Source organism: Monodelphis domestica, chromosome 3, assembly GCF_027887165.1.
Source record: "Monodelphis domestica isolate mMonDom1 chromosome 3, mMonDom1.pri, whole genome shotgun sequence".
NCBI classification, from domain to species: domain Eukaryota; kingdom Metazoa; phylum Chordata; class Mammalia; order Didelphimorphia; family Didelphidae; genus Monodelphis; species Monodelphis domestica.
Window position 1 is genome coordinate 77,116,696 of NC_077229.1, and position 20,204 is coordinate 77,136,899.

The 20,204-nt window shown below is 42.2% G+C and overlaps 1 protein-coding gene and 1 pseudogene across 3 annotated transcripts in view; both read right to left on the reverse strand.

Moving 5' to 3' along the window:
* JSRP1 (junctional sarcoplasmic reticulum protein 1) overlaps positions 1-20,204 on the reverse strand; it is an 81,959-nt gene that overhangs the window by 43,580 nt on the left and 18,175 nt on the right. The window lies entirely within an intron of this gene.
* LOC130458258 (26S proteasome regulatory subunit 10B-like) overlaps positions 1-20,204 on the reverse strand; it is a 38,214-nt pseudogene continuing 18,010 nt past the window's right edge.

A 20,204-nucleotide genomic window follows, 5' to 3' on the forward strand; every position in this document is an offset into this window, starting at 1 on the left:
GCACAATAGTATTTCATCACCAACAGATACCACAATTTGTTCAGCCATTCCCCAATTGAAGGGCACCCCCACATTTTCCAATTTTTTGCCACCATAAAGAGCACAGCTATAAATATTTTTATGTCTTTTTCCTTAATCTCTTTGGGGTACAGGCCCTGCAGTGGTTTGGCTGGCTTAAAAGGCAGGTTTTAACACCCTTTGGGCATTGTTCCAAATTGCCATGCAGAATGGTTGGATCAATTCACAACTCCACCAGCAATGCACCAGTGTCTCAACTTTGTCACATCCCCTCCAACATTTATTACTTTCCTTTGTTGTCATATTAGCCAGCCTTCTAGGTGTGAGGTGGTACCTCAGAGTTGTTTTGAGTTGCATTTCTCTAATTATAAGAGATTTAGAACACTTTTTCATGTGCTTATCGTTAGTTTTGATTTCTTTATCTGAAAATTGCCTATTCATGTCCCTTGCCCATTTATCAATTGGGGAATGGCTTGATTTTTTATACAATTGATTTAGCTCCTTATAAATTTGAGTAATTAGATCTTTGTCAGAGGTTTTTGTTATAAAGATTTTTTCCCCAATTTGTTGCTTCCCTTCTAATTTTGGTTGCATTGGTTTTGTTTATACAAAACCTTTTCAATTTAATGTAATCAAAATTATTCATTTTACCTTTTGTAATATTCTTTATCTCTTGCTTGGTTTTAAAATATTTCCTTTCCCATAGTTCTGACAGGTATACTATTCTATGTTCCCCTAATTTACTTATAGTTTCTTTCTTTATATTTAAGTCATTCCCCCATTCTGTATTTATGTTGGTGTAGGGTATGAGATGTTGATCTAAACACTCCCATACTGTTTTCCAATTTTCCCAGCAGTTTTTGTCAAATAATGGGTTTTTAACCCCAAAGCTGGGATCTTTGGGTTTATCATACACTATCTTTCTCAGGCCATTTACCCCAACTCTATTTCACTGATCCTCCCTTCTCTTAGCCAGTACCATATTGTTTTGATGAATGCTGCTTTATAGTACAGTTTAAGATCTGGTACTGGTAGGCCCCCATCCTTCACATTTTTTTCATTATTTACCTTGATATTCTTGATCTTTTGTTCTTCTAAATGAACTTTGTCATAATTTTTTCTAATTCAGTAAAAATGTTTCTTGGTAGTTTGATAGGAATGATAAGTAAATTAATTTGGGTAGGATTGTCATTTTTATTATGTTAGCTCATTCTACCCATGAGCAATTAATGTTTTTCCAATAGTTTAGATCTAGTTGTTTTTTTTTTAAACCCTTACCTTCTGTCTTGGAGTTAATACTGTGTATTGTCTCCAAGGCAGAAGAGTGGTAAGGGCTAGGCAATGGGGGTCAAGTGACTTGCCCAGGGTCACACAGCTGGGAAGTGTCTGAGGCCACATTTGAACCTAGGACCTCCATCTCTAGGCCTGGCTCTCAATCCACTGAGCTACCCAGCTGCCCCCTAGATCTAGTTTTAATTGTGTGGAAAGTGTTTTGTTGTGTTCATATAATTCCTGAGTTTGTCTTGGCAAATAGATTCCTAAGTATTTTACATTGTCTAGGGTGATTTTAAATGGAATTTTTCTTTCTAACTCTTGCTGCTGAGATGTATTAGAAATATATAGAAATTCTGATGATTTATGTGGGTTTATTTTATATCCTGCAACTTTGCTAAAGTTGTTGATGATTTCCACTAGCTTTTTAGTTGATTCTCTATGATTCTTTAAGCAGACCATCATATTATCTGCAAAGAGTAATAGTTTAGTCTCCTCAATGCCTATTTTGATACCTTCAATTTCTTTTTCTTCTCTGATTGCTACTGCTGGTGTTTTTAGTACAATGTTAAATAATAGAGGTAATAATGGGCATCCCTGTTTTACTCCTGATGTTTTAGACCAGGTTTCTAACCACTTATATTCTCTTTATCTTCCAAAGGCTGATAAAATTATAACAATGAAAGTTTAAGAATAGGCTATAAGCATTTATTGAGTACCTGCTATGTGCCAGGCACTGTGCTAACCTCTGGGGATACAAAGAAGGCAAAAGACAGTCCCTGTCTGGAGGAGCTCACAGTGTAATGGAGGAGACAGTATGCATACAACTATGCACAAACAAGATACATGCAGAATAGATAGGAAATAGTAACAGAGGAAAGTTTCTAGAATTAAGAGAGATTGGGAAGGGACAGCTAGGTGGCCCAGTGGATAGAGTGCCAAGCAGATCTGGGTTCAAAATCTTGATTCAGATACTTCCTAGCTGTGTGACCCTTAGAACTGATACTAAGACAAAGGAGGGAGAGAGGGAGGGAAGGAGGGAGGGAAAAAGAGACAGGGACAGAGAGAGAGAGAGACAGAGAGAGAGAGAGAGAGAGAGAGAGACAGAGAGAGCGAAATTAGAAGGAGAGGGAGGGAGAGAAAGAGAGATTGGGAAAGGTTTCTTATAGAAGATGAGACAAGCTGGGTCTTGGAGGAAGCCAGGGAAGGCAGGAGGCAGAGGAGGAAGAAAATTCTAGGCATGGGGGACAGTAAAAGAAAATGCCCAAAGCTAAGAGATAGAGTGTTTTGTGCATGGAACAACTAGGAGGTTATAAAATAGAAGAGAACACTTCAGGAGCTTAAAGACTAATATGGTAATAAAAATAGGGAAAATCCTTTATTTAGGGTTCAGAAGACTCAAGTTTGAATTCCAGCTTTGATACTTGCTAGCAGCTATATAATGTTACACAAATCACTTCTCATTTTAAAAAATAATTTAGTCAGGACCAGGCACTATGCTAGATTCTGGAGATAGAAAGACAAAATGAAACATGTCCTGCCCTCAAAGAGCTTATATTCTACTGGAAGGAAATAGGTAGTTAAATAACTAAAACACAGAAAACGGGAAGTGATTTTCTTGGGTTGGGGGAAGAGTGAATTTCAGGAGTGGCACATTATCTCTCCAGGGTCTCCAATGGTGCATCCACTGGGACATGATTTCTCATCCTCAGCAGCTCCCAAAGATTGTCTGGTAAGGATCAGAAGCAGTCACAGAATCATAGATTAAAAATTTCAGAGAAGAGATCCAAGGAGATAAGATGACTTGACGGTTGTCAGTGGAGGAGCCAGAATTCGAATCCATGTCCTGCGACTGTTCTTTCCAATGACATAATAAGGCATTAGGAGAGGAAGGACCCCACATTTAGGTGGCAGGTAGTAACATAAATAAGAGACAGAATGTGGGGTCAGAGAGACCCGGGTTCACATTTGACCTCAGATGTTTCCTAGCTGTGGGACCCTGAGCAAATCAATTAATCACTGTCTGCGTTGGTTTCCTCATCTGAAAAAAGATAAATAGCATTTACCTCTTAAAGTCACTGTGAGGAAAATGAAAACATTTGTAAAGTGATTTTCAGACCTTAAAGCTCTATATAAACAATCTAGGGCAGTGATGGCAAACATTTTCGAGACCAAGTGCCCAAACTACACCCTCATCCCACAGGGGAGGAAGAGCTCCCATTGGGCTGCTGGGCAAAGGGGCAAGTCAAGTGAGAAATATCCTCAGGCTTGGTGGAGAGGAGGGGAGCAGCTCCCTCCAGCACATGTGCCATAGGCTTGCCAACATGGTCCTTGGGAGTCCCTGGTCCCTGAAGGTGTGAGGCACAGAAGAGATTATCTATGGAGAGTACTTTGGAAAGGGCTTACTTTTACTTGTAAGGTATTATTCTTCCTATTATTCTATTAGTTCCCTGACCTCAAACCCAAAATGAGAGCACCTTAGGCCATAATGTATCACTGAGGCAGACCAGGGCCTGATTGGGTTTTCAGTTTGATGTTGGAAGACTTTTCCACTTTAAAGCATTTTTCTCACTACCCTTAGACCCTTGACTCTCTGGGCCATCTTGGGGGCGTACTCAGCTCTTACAAGCTGTGAGACAGCCAGCAAGGTATTTTGGTGCCTTTGTCTAGAAGAGAAATGAGCTTCCTGCATTTAGGAAAGCTAGAAGAGAAAGGAGGAACCAAGGGATACTTTTCAACACAACTTGATTATTGTACATTTTTCCATGTATTCATTCATGGTTTGAGTCTAGACTGAAAATCATAAGACCAGGCTTATAGTTCTGAACATGCCAGGCTGAACTAGGGAGAGCCAGGATGAGTCAGGGAGTGCATGTCCACAGAGTAGTCTCTGTGTGCCGTCTTTGACATGTGCCATAGGTTCACCATCATGGATCTAGGCCTTCTAGTGACAGTTCTGTCTTGCCTGCAGCCAATACAGCTTCATAGCCCTTTCTGGTGATTTACCAACAATATCCTATGTGACTGTAAGCAAGTCACCACTTGACCCCCCTGAGCCTCAATTTTTTCCTCTATTAAATGAGAATATTGATTTCTAAGGCAGAGACTAGCTCTGATTACTCTTAAGTTTTGAATCTGAAGAGTATAAGGAAAACTGGACAGTCACAATTACTGGGGTACTACTTCCTTACCTCCAACTTGCACAATCCTTAGTTTCCTTCAAAGCCCCACTCAGATGCTATCTTCTACCTCAGGCCTTTCTCCATTTTCCCTATAATTAAAGCTTTCTCTATGAGATGTGCTATTACTTTGTATTTACTTCTGTGTGTATTCATTGTACCATCTAGTGGAATGGAAGCTCCCTTAGGGCAGATGCCTCAAGCATTATTGGTCTATCTATTCTCAATAGTCAGCAAAATACCTATCACATGGTGGATTCTAAGTAAATATTTGTTGAATTAAGCTGAATACTATGACTTCCTTCCTTTATGGCAGGGGTCCCCAAACTACAGCCTGGGACCACATGCGGCCCCCTGAGGCCATTTATCCAGCCCCCACTGCACTTCCAGAAGGGATACCTCTTTCAAGTGGTGAATGAGAGGCTGCAAAACGCAGCATAGCTCAGGTACAGTACTACTTCTGGTGGCATAATCCTTTGAGTGGTGCCTTGTTCTGAGAGTAACTGAAGGAGAACAAGGCGCTGCACAAAGAATTATGTGGCTGCACACTGGAAGACATCAGCATGGTGAGAGGCCATCTGGGGGAGGGGATTCCGCACTGTGTATACTGCTGCCTGGTATAGTGGTGGCAGTGCTGGGCCTGTGCAAGGTGTGACAGGCCCATCACAGCCAGCCCTGCAGCCTCTGCTATCCCAGACAGCGGTATACAGTGTCACAGGCCCAGCACTGCCACAGTATACAGGCATCGGATAGCGGTGATTTGGCCTGTGACATCAGCAGTGGGCCCCTATTGTGAGAAGTCCACCACTGCCACTGGGTGTTTTATAAGATACCCTCTGTGTTTTGGAGGTCAAATTAATATAAGACAGTATCTTATTTTCAGGGAAACACGGTCGTACAATGGCCCTCATACTCCCCTAGATGCACAACATAATGGCCCCTCTTATAGGGACCATTATGTTGTCAGTTTGTTGATTTAAATTTCCTTGTTCTTTATTCTAAATGTTGTATTTGTTCCCATTTTGTTTTTTTACTTTAAATAAGATATGTGCAGTGTGCATAGGGATTTATTCATAGTTTTTCTTTTATAGTCCAGCCCTCCAATGGTCTGAGGGACAGTGAACTGGCCCCCTGTGTAAAAAGTTTGGGGACCCCTGCTTTATGGCATGGGATATCCCTGCTAGAGAGCTGGCATCTTAAAAACAGGCTCCCGCAACTCATCACTTTGCATCCAAAGGTCTTGGGGTTTGCCAACCAAGCTGGATATCATTTTGCCGGGGCTTGATCTCAGGACTAGGACTGGTGGCTCCTTTGAGAGGGCTCTCTTTAATTATCTTTGAGTCTGTGATGCAGTGAAATACAGTGACCATCTCAAGGAGAGGAAAGGAGTTGGGTGGGTAGCTCAAGGGGACATGTACACAGTAGGTGGTTAATACATGTATAATGAACTTTTTGGAAATAATGGCAGCTAGGTGAATCAGTGGACACAAAGAATCAAAGTTCCCGGGCCACACTGGACCCAGAAGACACATTCTATCAGCAAATAGAGCCAAAGTGCTGGCAGAGTAAGAGGATCTGGAACTGCAGGGAACTAGCTGGAACATCCCCTGCAAGCGGCCCAGTCATGTCTGGCTTAAAACGTCTCAATTCAGGAGACGCAGACAGAGCTGGACTAGGAAGAACAGGCAGCCCTCTGGCTCCTCTGCCACCACAGAGGGCGGGAGGACATATGGATCCTGACTCTTCTCCTCCACATTTTTGCTAAGGCTGCACCTATGCCCTGGAATGACCCACCCCACCCATCATGCTCAAGTTTACCTCCTCCATGAGGCCTTCCTTGATTCCTCTCCAGGTCCTCAGCTGGAAGGGACCTCTCCCTCATATGGTTTCAAAACCCTTTCTAGTCCTCTAACAGGTTTATCAGATCCCTCTCTGTATGCTATTTACCTGTGTGCATGGATGTGCCCCTCAGAGGATGGGGGCTGTCTGTCGTCTGAGACAAATCTTACTCCTTCTCTTGGGAGAGCAGTAATTTATATAAAGTAAGCATCTAATAAAGAACTGAAAGAATGTCCATTCCAAGCATGTGTATCAGAGAGAGCCCTTAGGGGAAGGCAAGAAACCAAGTATGCGGCAGAGGATGAATGAAAGAATTCCTTCTAAGGTCTCTTCCAGGGCTAAAACCCCTGGGACGGTAACTGATGCCATTCCTTCCAGGAAAGGGAGAAGAAACTCCCATTGGTGCTCATTGCTGCTCCTGTTTGTGAAGAGGGTCTTGACTTGGCTGTGAAGTGGATATACGCAGGGCCTCATTCTCTCTTCCAGAGCTGTGGAGGCCTGGTGGCCTGAGGATGGGCCGGGCGGGAGGCAGGGGAGCTCTTCGGGCTACTCCCCTGCCTCTGGTGTTGCCTTTCACCCTCCTCTCACCTGTGGCTCCAAGAAGCTGCAGCACGCCCAAGGGCCATGCTCTGCTAAAACCAGGGCCTGGCTACATCAGGTTGAGGGTGACCCACCAGCCTCAAACCCACTGGTGAGGTAGCGGGCTGTCTACTGCCCAGGCAGAATGGGAGGATGAGAACAATTGGTTCAGATGGCCACGAAGGCGGCTGAAACGGGCACTGTAGAGTGCCTAGAGCTTGGTTGGACATCCAACATGTGCTGTCCCTGTAGAGATCAAATAAACACCCTCCCTCCCTCCTCTCAGCGATTACATGGAATAGTTAGACTTGGGCCATATTGGCCTGGGAGAGCTGGAGGGAGCCCCCATGAACTGTTCTGTCCTTGGTCACCTCAGCTTCCCGATTCTCTGACCTCTTCTATGATCTCAACCCGATTCCCACTATCAAGATTTTCTCTTAAGAAAGGGTTGTACTCAAACAGTTGAATAGTGCTTGGGGAGGTTCTACATCTGGCCCACTGGTGCAAGAAAGCAGCTTTAATGGTGGTCATTCAGGCACCAACTAATCAGTGAATGGTAGAAGTATCTGGGAGTTGGTTACCCATAGACAATGAGAATCTCGGCCCTTTGTGACCGTCCTTTCCATTTGGCATGAAGACAGTGTTTAGAGAGACTGATCCAATGCCAGGGCACTCTCCAGTGATCAGATAGCCTCTAAGGGAATCTGTTGAAGTGGGAGATAATTCACTAGAGCTCTCACTGTATTTAAAAAAAAAAAGGTGGAGGAGCCAGATGGCTCAGGAGATGGAGAGCCAGGCTTAGAAATGGGAAGTCCTGATTCAAATCTGGCCTCAGACACTTCCTAGCTGAGTGACACTGGCCAAGTCACTTAAACCCAATTGCCCAGCTCTTACCACTTTTCTGCCTTGGAACTGAAACTTAGTAGTGATTCTAAGGCAGATGGTAAGGGTTTAATTAAAAAAAAAAAAGGAAACCAAGGAGTATACTATGACACTGTCAGAAGCTACAAAGAAACTGGACAAACCTGCCAACCCATGTGCCAAAGTGCGCAGAGTTCCCATTTCAAAGCATCTTAAAAATACCTTTCGCTAATGACTAATTCCTGATGTGACCCTGGGCAAATCGCTAAATATTCCTGAGCTTCAGGATCTCCATCTGTAAAGTGAGGAGGCTGGACTAGCGGATCTCTAAGGGCTTTTCTAGCTGAGATATTCTAGGCTTCTTTAACACTGATTCTTTGGCCCCCAGTTTTCCCATCTATGAAATGAGTAGATGGCTAGATGATTTTTAAGACCATTTCAAGCTCGGAGGCTCTGCATTTCTATGGACACTTCCTCAGAGGAAGTGGTTAAATTCACTTGTATCTGCAAGTGCCATTTAGGAAATAGCAAGTGCCCAGTCTAACAACATTGCCTTTTTTCAGGATTTCTGCTAGCTAGAGTTGAATATATTTTCCCCAGAAGGCACTCATTTACCAAGCAACAACACGTGCTCCCTTCAAAAGAAAAAGCATTGTCAAGATCAACACATTTCGGTTTATCACACTCTCTGTTTATCAACAAAAAGTCCAAGTGCTTCAGTGCCCTGGAGTCCTGGAAGTGTCTAGGGCTTCTTGTTAAATGATAGACATTTTGGCTAACCTGAGGCAGCTGCCACTTCGTGATTTGAGCATCAGCCTGTTGGGAGCTAAGCTGAAATCTACCAATTCTTTTGCTCTAAACAGTCAAGAGTTACAAATCAGGAACACTAATACACATACACATACAGGAGAACATTTGCATAGTTCTCCAAAATTCAAGAAGGGACATTCAAGACAGTATCACATGCAATCATGTGAAGTATAATGATTGTGTTTTATTTCCCCGTTTTACAGACAAGGAAACTGCGACTCGGTGAGGCTCAGTGGCTTTGGTGCCCACGGTCACACAGGCCATTTCAAACTGATCTCAGCTGGCTCAAAGCCGGCGCTCCTTCCACGGTCTTCACCAGGAAAAGCTGGATGAAGAAAGCGCACTGCTCAGCTGAAAAGGCACCTGCACGGACAGCCTTTTGAGTCTGTCTGTCATTAGGTATTTCTTGGACAGGTACTACCCATGGCCAGTGAGGCTTTGGGGTGGGGTGTGCTTGCAGAAATACACAGGAGGAAGAGCTCATCACATCTGGGAAAGTGTACACGCGGCTGCCGGAACGACCCCAAGCTGCTTCTGCACAAAAGGTCCTCACTCATGTTCCTCCATAATGCCGTGTGGCTGCACTATACAGTGAGTGTACCTGGCATGTGAGCAATGATGACTTCATGGAGTCAGGCCAGGATCAGAGGAGGAGAAAGGGCCACCTTGGCCCGGTGGGCAGCAGGAGGGATGATGGAGGTCCCCCCTTAGGCCTGCACTGCTCCTGGGAGCATTAAAAGATCTGGAGGAAGGGAGGCCTCTCATGGCCTGGGCAGATCCTCCGTGGAAGCTTTTGGGAAGGTCATGGACAAGAAAGGGCAGTGCCTGACCTGAGTGGAGGGACCTACGCCTAGGAGGTTCTGGATGTCTTCGGTCAGGGGCAGCTGGGTGGCTCAATGGATAGAGTGCCAGGCCTAGAGACGGGAGGTCCTGGGCTCAAATCTTGCCTCAGACACTTCCCAGCTGTGTGACCCTGGACAAGTCATGGCATCACTCTGAGCCCTAACCCTCATTACCCATGCCTTACCACTCTTCTGCCTTGGAACCAATACACAGTATTGTCTCCAAGACAGAAAGAAAGGATTTGGTATATAGCTATGTATCTCTGTCTGTGTGTGTGTCTGTGTATATTGGTTGATGAGAAAGACGACTGAACTGGGAGCCAGCCCAGGGTTCTAGCCCTGCCACCAATCCAGTGTATGCCCAGGGGGCACTCCCTTCCTCTATCTGGGCCTCACTTCGTCTGTGAAATGAAACTACTGATAGCGATAGCCACTCGGATAATTCATGAACCATGCTCCAAGGCCTCTTCCAGGTCCAACACTGTATGATCCTACCTCCAGTGGCTTCTTCCAGGCCACAGCAGTCAAAGATTCTAAATATTTCACTCCAATGTATCCTAGTGGACAAAGAATGGGATCGGAGGCAGCAAGATCTGGGTTTGAATCCTGCCTCAGATGCCTAATTGCTGTGTGACCATGGGCAAGTCATGGCTTTGCTATGTGCCTCAGTTTCCTCATTTGTAAATTGTTGTAAAGTGCTTTACAAACTTCAGGCATTTTCTAGATGTGGCTACTAGTGCCATAAGCATCCCATCAGCCAACACCACTGGGAACGCTTATCCCTCCATTCTGAACAATGAAACTAAACTAAACAATCTCCTCTACCTGGGAGGTTTGTTCATTTTGTTTATGGGAAAAGGTGCTCATTAATGATATTATCATAGCCTTGATCTGTTGGAGGAAGATAACTATACATTTTAATAAGCTGTTCTGAGAAATGAACAGATAGAAATGACTCTAAACATGTTCTTTGCAGATGATTTGGCCCAAGCTGCCTGGCTCAGACAGTTGGCATCCGGTTGTTTTGATAACATTTTAAGTGAAATTAAAGAATTGCGAAAAGTAAGTGTGAACTGGGAGCTTCCTCATCACTCAGTAACCTCACCCTCAGGTACCTGACTCATTACTTCACACTAAGTCCTTTAGCAAAGCAGCTTAGAGATCAAGGGCACCTCTGTTTGATGCCAAGTGGAAAAAAAATATCTCTGTGGAAGAGAGAAGAAAGAAGAGTTTTCTCTGTACTGTGAAGCCCCCTCATCATACAATGATCTCGAAGGTCCCTTTCAACTCTGACATTGTATTTTCTCACAGTCTCAGGTCTTTTTCCACTCCACCAATCTCTGGTCTATATTCCAAAGTCCCTCCTGGTCCCAAGACACTGATTTTTGATGTGCTGAATACCTAGTATTCGCTAACTAGATCAGGCTGTAGTCAGCCCTCTCTTGTTCCAAGAGTCCCAATAATTAACTCCTTTCCTGGGGACAACTTACAGAGATTTCTAGGAGATACTTTAAGAACACTGCAAGTCTAGTGCAAGATTGGAAATCTTGAAGTACTAGCCTTGATTGGGGGCAGCTAGGTGGCTCAGTGGATTGAGAGCCAGGTGTAGTGATGAGAGGTCCTGAATTAAAAATCTAACCTCAGACACTTTCTAGCTTCTTGTTTGTTGCTTCTCTTTTAGGGCCTCTTTAAATAAGAAAAAAGAAAGACACAGTTTAATTCAAAAGAATGTAGCAGGGATTCTTTTTAGGAGTATGGGTTAGATTAGATGGCCTCTTAGGTCTGTCCCAACTCTAAAATTCTGTGCTTCTTGCCTCAATATTGAACTCTCAGTTTTCTTTTGGTTTAGTTTACACTGTGTAGTATCTCAGCTGCTGACTGAGAAAGCCTTTTAAAAGCTGAAATTTTCACTAGATACAAATGTGTTACCTCTAGAGGGAAGATATAAAACATCTGAAATAAGGTCATTAAAATAAGTTAAATGAAAATGTTTACTTTGGATAGAAGTGATGACTTATTTGATAACCCAGGCGCATATGAAAAAAGAGAAGTCACAGAAAATGAACTTGTAGAGATTTATCTACAAAGGCTGTATCATGTAGCTAAGGAATCTCTAATGTCATCTAAAATCCCAGTGTTCACAAGGGAATGCATAGATTCCCATATTGGGAGAACTGAAAGAACCCTCAGAGATCTAATCAATCAATCAATCACTTATTAAGTGCTTACTATGCACTATTTCATAAAGACAGAGACTAAGATCCAGAAAGGACAAAGGACAAGCACAATGTCACACAGCTAGGTAGTGTCAGAGCTGAAATTCAAACACTCTTCCTTTATTGAGAAAATAAGGTTCCTTCTCTCTCTCACTCAAACCCTTATTTTCTGTCCTTTTAACAATTCTAAGACAGAAAGGCAAAGGCAAGGCAAAAAGGGTTAGACTTGCCCAGGGTCACACAGGCCAGATTTGAACCCAGGTCCTCCCAATTTCAGTACTGGAGCTCTATTCACTGTACCATCTTGCTGCCCCTTTTCTCTCATTTTTTTCATCTCAAAAGTCCTTTCCATCATGCCTCATTCTCTCCTCCTTTCTTCTTGTCTCTGATAAAGAGGTGGCTCTTCTCCCCTAGGTGACTTGATTCCCTTCCTATCTTCTCCAGCAGATTGTAACCTTAGTCATCCCTTTCCCCTCTCTAAGTCCTATTTATGGCTCCATTCCCACTGCCCTCAAACTTGCTCAACTCCTTCATCCTTAAAAAAAACTTTCACTAGACCCTACCATCCCCTGATGCTATTCTCTAGACCTCCCTTTCTCAGTTAAACCCTCCACTACAATCACTGCTGCCTCTGTTTACTCTCCTGTAATTCTCCCTTTGTAATCTGACTCCTGACTTCATCACTTAACTAAAATCGCTCTTTCTGATGTAACCAATGATTTCTTAGTCGCCAAATTGATGGCTTTTTCTCATCCTTTTTTAAATTAAATTTTTTGTCAATTACAATTTTGACAATTGTTTTCTGACATTTTGTGATTCATATTCTCTCTCTACCCCCTTCCAACCACCCTCTCCCTGAGGCAGTATGATATAGGTTATACCAATGCTTTTGTGCAATACATATTTCCATATTCACCATGTTGTAACAGAAAACACATATTACATATATATAATAAAAGACTCGTGAAGAAATTAAGTGAAAGATGTGCTCTGATGTGCAATCAGTGGTTTCTCTTTGGCTGTGGATTGCATTTTTTTATCATAAGATTTGTGGAACCTTGTTTTCCTTTTAATAGTTTAGTCCGCAGCTGACCCTCATACAATATTTGTCACTATTCTCCTGGTTCTGCTCACTTCACCTTGCATCAGTTCATATGAGTCTTTCCAGGTTTTTCTGAATTCTTCCTATTCTTTACTTCTTATGACACAACAGTATTCCATGACAACCATATACCACAGTTTGTTAGGCCATTCCCCAGTTGACAGTCCTCATTCTCCTTGACCTCTCTGCATTTGGCAGTGTTGACCACCCTCTCTCTCCTCTCTCTTGATTCCCCTCCTGTTTGACTGACTGCTCCTTCTATGGCTCTTTTGCTATCTCATCATCCACATCTTAGCCCCCAATTCTGAGTATTTCCCAGTGTTCTGCCTCGGGCCCTATTCTCTTCTTCCTACACGCTTTCATTTAGTTCATCAACTCCCATGAGTTTAACTGTCTTCCCTATGACTCCCAGATCTATATATGGCCTCAGTCTCTCCTCTGACCATTTCAAACTGACTGTCCCATGGGTCCCTCAAACTCACAGCCAAAACTAAACTCTTTATGATCATATCATCATTAGCCCATTTCCCCCTTAACCCTCCCCTTTTAAAAAGTCCCAATTTCTGTCAAAGGCACCATCATGCTTTTATACACCCAGGGATATAATCTCAGCATTATCTTCTTCTCAATCTCCCTCATAGATGCAGTCAATTGTTAATATTGCCATTTCTATTTTTTTGTGTGCCATTTCTGTTTTGATGACCATCACATAGCCACCATCCGAGTTCAGACCTCATTGCTTCTCATCTGGATTATTCCAGCAGATTCCTAACTGTCTCTGGCTTCAAGACTCTGCCCTCTCTAATGCTTCTAGGATAAAATATCAATTTTTCTCTTTAATTTTTAAGGCCCTTTAGAATCTGGCTCCACTCTATATTTCCATTCTCATTATATACTAATCCTCCTCCCACACTCTTAATTTAGTCAAAGTGGCATTTTATGTTCCTCACACATTCCATCTCCCATCTCTCCATGCCTTTGGCTATTCCCTGTGCCTAGAATGCCCTCTGACCGGATCTCTATCTCACAGAATTTCTTTCTTCCTTTAGGAAGCAGCCCAAGTACCTCCTATCTGAAGCTTTTTCTTGATCTTGACAACTAGAACCTTCCCTTTAAGTGATAATAACAGCTAGCATTTATATAACACTTCAAGGATTTACAAAGTACTTTCCAAATTTTATTTCATTTGATCCTCATGACAACTTTGGGTGGTATTATTATCCCCATTTTACAGCTAAAGAAACTGAAGTAGATAGAGGTTAATGACTGCCTAGAGACATATAGCTAGTAAGTATCTAAGGCAGAATTTGAACTCAAGTATTCTTGAACTCAAGTATTCTTGACTTCAGGTCCAGCACCCTATCTACTAGGCTATTTAGCTGCCTCAACACACAAGCTTGTGTTAAACTACTTTGAATTTATTATCTTTATTTGTTTTGTATATACTTTTCTAAGTCCTGGTTATCTCCTCTATTTATGTTAATGAGTAATTCTCATGTAAGTTTTCTGAAGTTATATGATCCAAATTGTCTCCCTCCCTTCTTCCCTCACCACTCCCAGAGCTGGTAAGCAGTTCAATCTGGGATATACATGTAATGGTTGTCTCCCTATTAGGATGTCGGTTCCTTGTGAGGATTGTTTCATTCTTTGTATTTGTATTTTGTCCCTTCCCCTCTTCACAGGAGCCATCACAGCTTCCACATTGCCTAACACTGTCTAGGGGGCAGTGTGTCTGTGGGATTCACACCTCTCATCCTCTGAAGGTAGAAACTTATCAACAGGATTCACAAGTTCCTGACCGAGTTTCTGAGGGTGTGAACTCTTTAAGGAAGTGACTTGTGAATTCTCTTACTTGATGGCTAACATTATGTTAAGTAGGGGTGTTTTCAGTTTGGGGTTGATAGACAAAGTTTGATTCACACTTCATATCAGTCTCTTCTTGAGTTCAAATCCAGCTTCTGACACGTACTTGCTATGGGAGCTTGCCTTAGTTTCCACCTCAATACAGTGAACTGTAACTCCAGTAACACTGCCAGGAAAACCCCAAAAGGGGTCACAAAGAGTCAGATAGGACTAAAAATGGCTGAATAACAACTTAGTACAAAGCAGTAGGACACAAATGGGGGAGTAAGACAATATCTGCCTTTCAGGATTTCACTTTCTAACAGGGAAGATTGCAGGTGCCAGTCAGCTGAAGAAGTCTTATGGTCCTTGGGTCCTTAGGGGGTACTCAAAAGCAGGTAGTGATACCTCATATTTTATGCCATTTCCACTCTTAAAACCACACAGTTTCTGATGTTAAACCATCTGACGCCCTAGGGCCAGGGACTTGAGCACAGCTCCCAGGCTACTGTGCACAAAGCCCTGTGCTCAGGTACTTGGGGTAGACACAAAGTTTGGCAAAGCACAGTCCTTGCTTGCCTAATTTACCAAATGTCAACTGTAGGCATGGTCCACCTCTCAGTTATGTGAAAACATGATTCTAGGTGAAAGGAGGGCAGTGCCCCCAAAACAAGCAGCTCCTCAACCTCGAGTACTAGCCCTCTGTCACCAGTACTCTAATTTACCCCTAAGGTAACAGCCCACATGGCGCTATTGAGAAGTTTCCAAGCACAAAAGTAAAGACTGGTTATAAAGTAGTCTTCTTGGTTTTAGCAAACAAGACACTGTCCCTAAAGTACCGTGTAACCTTAAAGCATTATGTAAATGCTAATTATTATAAAATAACATTAATTGGAGCAATATTATATTAGGTATGTTTCTCTTTACGCACGTTCTAACAAATTGTGATAAAATAGATAATCTATGTGACTATTTCAGGCTGTGGTGACTGGGCACTCTGGCTTGGGACTGTGACTAGAGCTGCTACTAGGGGACACACCTGAGGGCTGCTTAGTTACAGTGGGGATAGATGTACTTTGAGAGACACTGAGAGAGGCTGCCACAGGGATACTGCTAAAGGGGAATGCTCTGGGGTCTGCCTACTGATCACTCTTGATGACTAGTAGATCAATCTATTTCCTAATCTCCTTCTCCCTTCACGCCCAGATCCCACACATTCCCTCAACCCCTTCCCTTCTCCCAGCCTCTCCCTCCCAGTTTCTTCTTGAAGCTTGTGGCTTTGCCCCTCCCCCCTGAGTGGACTATGAAGATACTTTTGTTTTCTTTCTCAGGTAAGGGGCTTATTGGGAAACAACAGGATAGAGAACTGAGGAAAGAGGGATGAAGGTTTCCCTAAACTATAAGGAGAAATATGAAGGTTTGGGAAATCAGTCCAGTCACAACTGTGACAGAGGGACAGCCAGAGAGATGGAGGACAACTGTTATTCTTCTTTTCTTCTCCACAAAGCCACCAAGGTCTCTCAGCCTAATTTCAGAAGTTCCCCCTCTCAAGGGTCCTTCAACCTGGGACAAAAACTAATAATATTAGTTCTCAGCTTCTTCCCTCTTCAGCCAGGCTTGCCTCCTTTGGTCAGAAGAACTAGAACAGAGGTTTCTCTGTCCTTTCTTGGTCAGTCCATCCCAGAGAGAGACAAAATCAGCTCCTCTCCCCCTGGTCAGCTCAACTGCTTCCTCCTCTTGGGAACTTTCCATTTGGAATCTCCGTCTTGATTGACAGACAGGTCCCCAGCCTTGTTTCTTGCATGACCTGGCTTATAAGTCCTCTCTCTCTTCATGCCTCTTACACAAAATGTATATTAAGTCATAGCACTAAAGCCTGTTTTAAGCAATTGGACAGTTTCCTATCCCCCCCCCCCATATATGTTATATTATTTTTTTTTTATAATGAAATAGGAGCCTGGAAAATACAATGGAAATTCCCCAATAGGAAGATACCAAATTGCATAATACAAAAATGCTGTCTGTATAGGATCTTCTTCCTCTCATGTGCTATTCTTGTCCTTTTATTGGTCCAAGAAATAGAAATACTGTAGTGGGGGTTTTAGCTATCCTTGTCATTCTTTTAAGTGGAGATAGTTGTGTATTCACAGATTATTAGGGCTAGAATAACCTTAGAACATAATCTAAAGAATGTAAATGTTAGAAGAAACCTTATAAAAGAGAATTCAGAATTCAAGACCTGGAAGATATCTAGGCACATATGACCAAGAATGCTGAAGTTGTACAGAACCTTGGATCATTCCTTAACTTGAAATGCTCACTATAATAACATGAGACCAGGGGATATTAATCAATGAAATATCTGTTGACCATAAGGAAATTTAGAGATCACTGGTAATTTTGGAGAGAGCAGTTTCAATGGAAGATAATAGAGAAGAGTGTGAGATCAGGCTTGGAGTTGGGAGGACCTGGGTTCAAATTTTATCTCAGACTCTTCCTAGTTGTATGACCCTGGGCAAGTCACTTAATCCCATTTGCCTGGCCCTTGCCCTTCTGTCTTAGACTTCTTACTAAAACAAAAAGGATAAACAAAAAAAAGAATGGGAGAGAAATTTGTGAGTGGATTATAGGAAGTTGTGAGTGGAGTGATAACACCTGTGGATGACAACAATCCAGGAGATAACTATCTCTGGGTTTAGGGGTGGGGGGCAGGTCATTAGGCATGAGTAAATTGAAGAAGTGGTAAATGAAGTAGATTGAGAGATTCTCAGGATTTAGGGGCCTCTGAGATTCACCGATTCCTCAAAGGGAAGTATAAGTTAACCTGAGTGCTCATGTAACATTCAACATCTCTACTTGAGGGCTGGACACATCTTTGATTCTATCAGAACAGACTCTTTTCCTTAGACATCCTGGGACAGGACCTGTTCCGTTCCTGAGCTATTCTTGACTCAGTATGTTTCCTTGATATTGACTCCAGAGAAGTCCTGCCTTGACCATGACCCAGAGACTGGTGCTTGCCCAGGGCAATCCTTTAGGAGGAGGCAAAGAACCCAGAGAAGTCAACCCCATCATTCTGGGGGTGGTTTTGCTGCTTGATGCCTGATTTTTGAACCCTGCTTCTTGGTTCTGCTAGGATGAACTACATAATTTAAGGATCTGTGATTCCACCAAGTGTAGGTATTCCCTGACAGTGTAGAGCACAATGACTCTGGCAGCTGGCAGCTGGCCTTTGCCAGCCATCCCCGGGCAGTCAAGCTGTTGATGGGCCTTTCCCAACCTAGAGAGGCTATGTGGCAGATATACAGAAAGCCACGGGTCCATCCTTAGCTGGTCAGGACCTGCCAGAGCTTGTGCTCTGTTGGAAGAGTCAGTTTTCAAGAACTAGGGTCACCTCCACACAATGAGCAGGAGTTAAGTAAAGGTATTAACTCTCCATTTCCTGGTATTTGATACTGACCTCATGTAATAATTGTAATTCACCTTTATGTAGCACTCTATGTCTTGCCAAAAGCTTTCCTTAGTAATCTTGTGAAGTAGGTATTATCAACTCCATTTTAAAGTTTTAGTGAGAATATTATAAATAACAATAACTACAGCTAGATAGCACTTTCAAATATGCAGAGCACTTTACATACATGATCTCATTTAAATCTTAAAACAAGCATATAAGTTCTATAGGTGGCACTATCCCCATTTTGAAGATGAGGAAATGGAGGCTTGTGAGATTAAGTCAATAAATAAGAATAGTTAGCATTTCTATTTCTCTTGCTCTGTCAGACATTTTGCAACTATTACCTCATTTGCCCTAGAGGTGCTATTAATATCCTCATTTTCCACCTGAGGAAACTGAGGCAAACAGAGATTAACTGACTTGTCCTGGGTCACACAGCTAGTGTATGAGGCTGGATTTGAATTCAGTTCTTCCTAACTCCAGATAGAGCTTTCTATCCACTATATCACCAGGATGCCTCTTTCCATGAACTCACAGCTTCTAAGTATCATAGATAAGATTTGAATCCAGGTTTTTTTTGACTAGGATCTTAGCATGATTAATACTATGCTTACCAAGCTGATTCTCTTGTACTATTATCTCCATTTTACAGATGAAGAATATGAAGGTTGGAAAACTTAAATAAAAGCATTGTGTCATGGAAAGAGCAGAAAACAGTTAGAAGACTTGGGTCCCAAACCAGCTTCTGCTTTTTCCTTCCTGAAGGGGAGGAATCCCAGTAAAACATGTGAACCCACACACAGAGATCCTGGATTGAGGAATCTGTTTCCCAAACATGATGACCCCTGTGACTCCTTCTCCTCTACTTCCCTTTGTCTTTCATAGATAGCTGTGCATTTATAGTACGCTACAAGGGATGGTCTAAGGTTGTTCTACAGAACCAACAGCTACATTGGCTGCTAAATTCCAAGAGATAAATGGTCAAAGGACATAAACAGTTTTCAATGAAATTACAATCACAGGAAAGATTGCTTCAAATCACCAATAAAAGAAATGTAAATGAAGACAATTCTGAGGTTTAACTGCATATGCAGCAAATAGACCAAGATGACAAAATAGACAAAGAAGATGAAAACAGCCAATGCTCAAGAAGCTGAGGGAAGATGGAAACACTAATATACTTCATATGGAATTCTAATTTGTCCAACTATTCTGGGGAATGATTTAGAATCATGGGAGAAAAGTGACTCAACCCTTCATGCCCTTCAACATAAAAATACAACTATGAAGCATATGCCTCAAGGAGCATAAAGTCCCATACTTATGGCAGCACCTTTTCCTATTTAAAAATACCTGTATTAATCTTTTGTTTTTTATATCACCTTCATTTCTGAACATATACTTCTCCTCTACCCAGTAAAGCATCTCTTATAACAAAGAAAAAAAAAAGAGACAAGCAGTACAGCATAACCAACCCAACCCACCAACTACCTCCAGAAGTAGATGTGATATTTCCCTTCCAGATGTCTCCTCATTCTGGAATGAAAGGAAAGAGGCACCATTTCTCTACTCTTTTCTTGGAAGCTTTAAGGCCATCATGTTCTGGTCTGTTTTTTTTTTTGTTCTGTTTATATTGTTGTAGTCATTATGTATATTGTTTTCTTAGTTCTGGTAGTTCATTCTGTATCAGTATATAACAATCTTTTTTTCATGCTTCTCTGTGTCTTTCACATTTGCTATTTCTTGTGACACAGTAGGATTCCATTACTCTCACCCACCCCAATTTTTGCTCAGCCAATCTCCAATAAATGGCAATATGGTTTGTTTCCCAGTCTTTACTGTCACAAAAAGTGCTGCATTATCCAAAACTAGAAACAGAGTAGCCAGATGATCATCAACTGAGAATGGTTTATAAACTGTGGTATATGAACTTAATAGACTAGATGAAAACAGAGTCGTATAGGAAGACATGTGAGCTGATGTAAAGAGAACCAGGAAAATAATGTGCACAATGATTATATGGTAATGTCAAAATAAAGCATGAAATTAAAAATATATCTTTTAAGATATTAAATTTTATTTTATTTTTTCCCCAATTACATGGAAAAAGAGTTGCCAACATTTCTTTCCCTTTACTTGTAGTGATTAAAATAGTGGAAGACTTAAATTTTGACCACAGAAAATATGGTT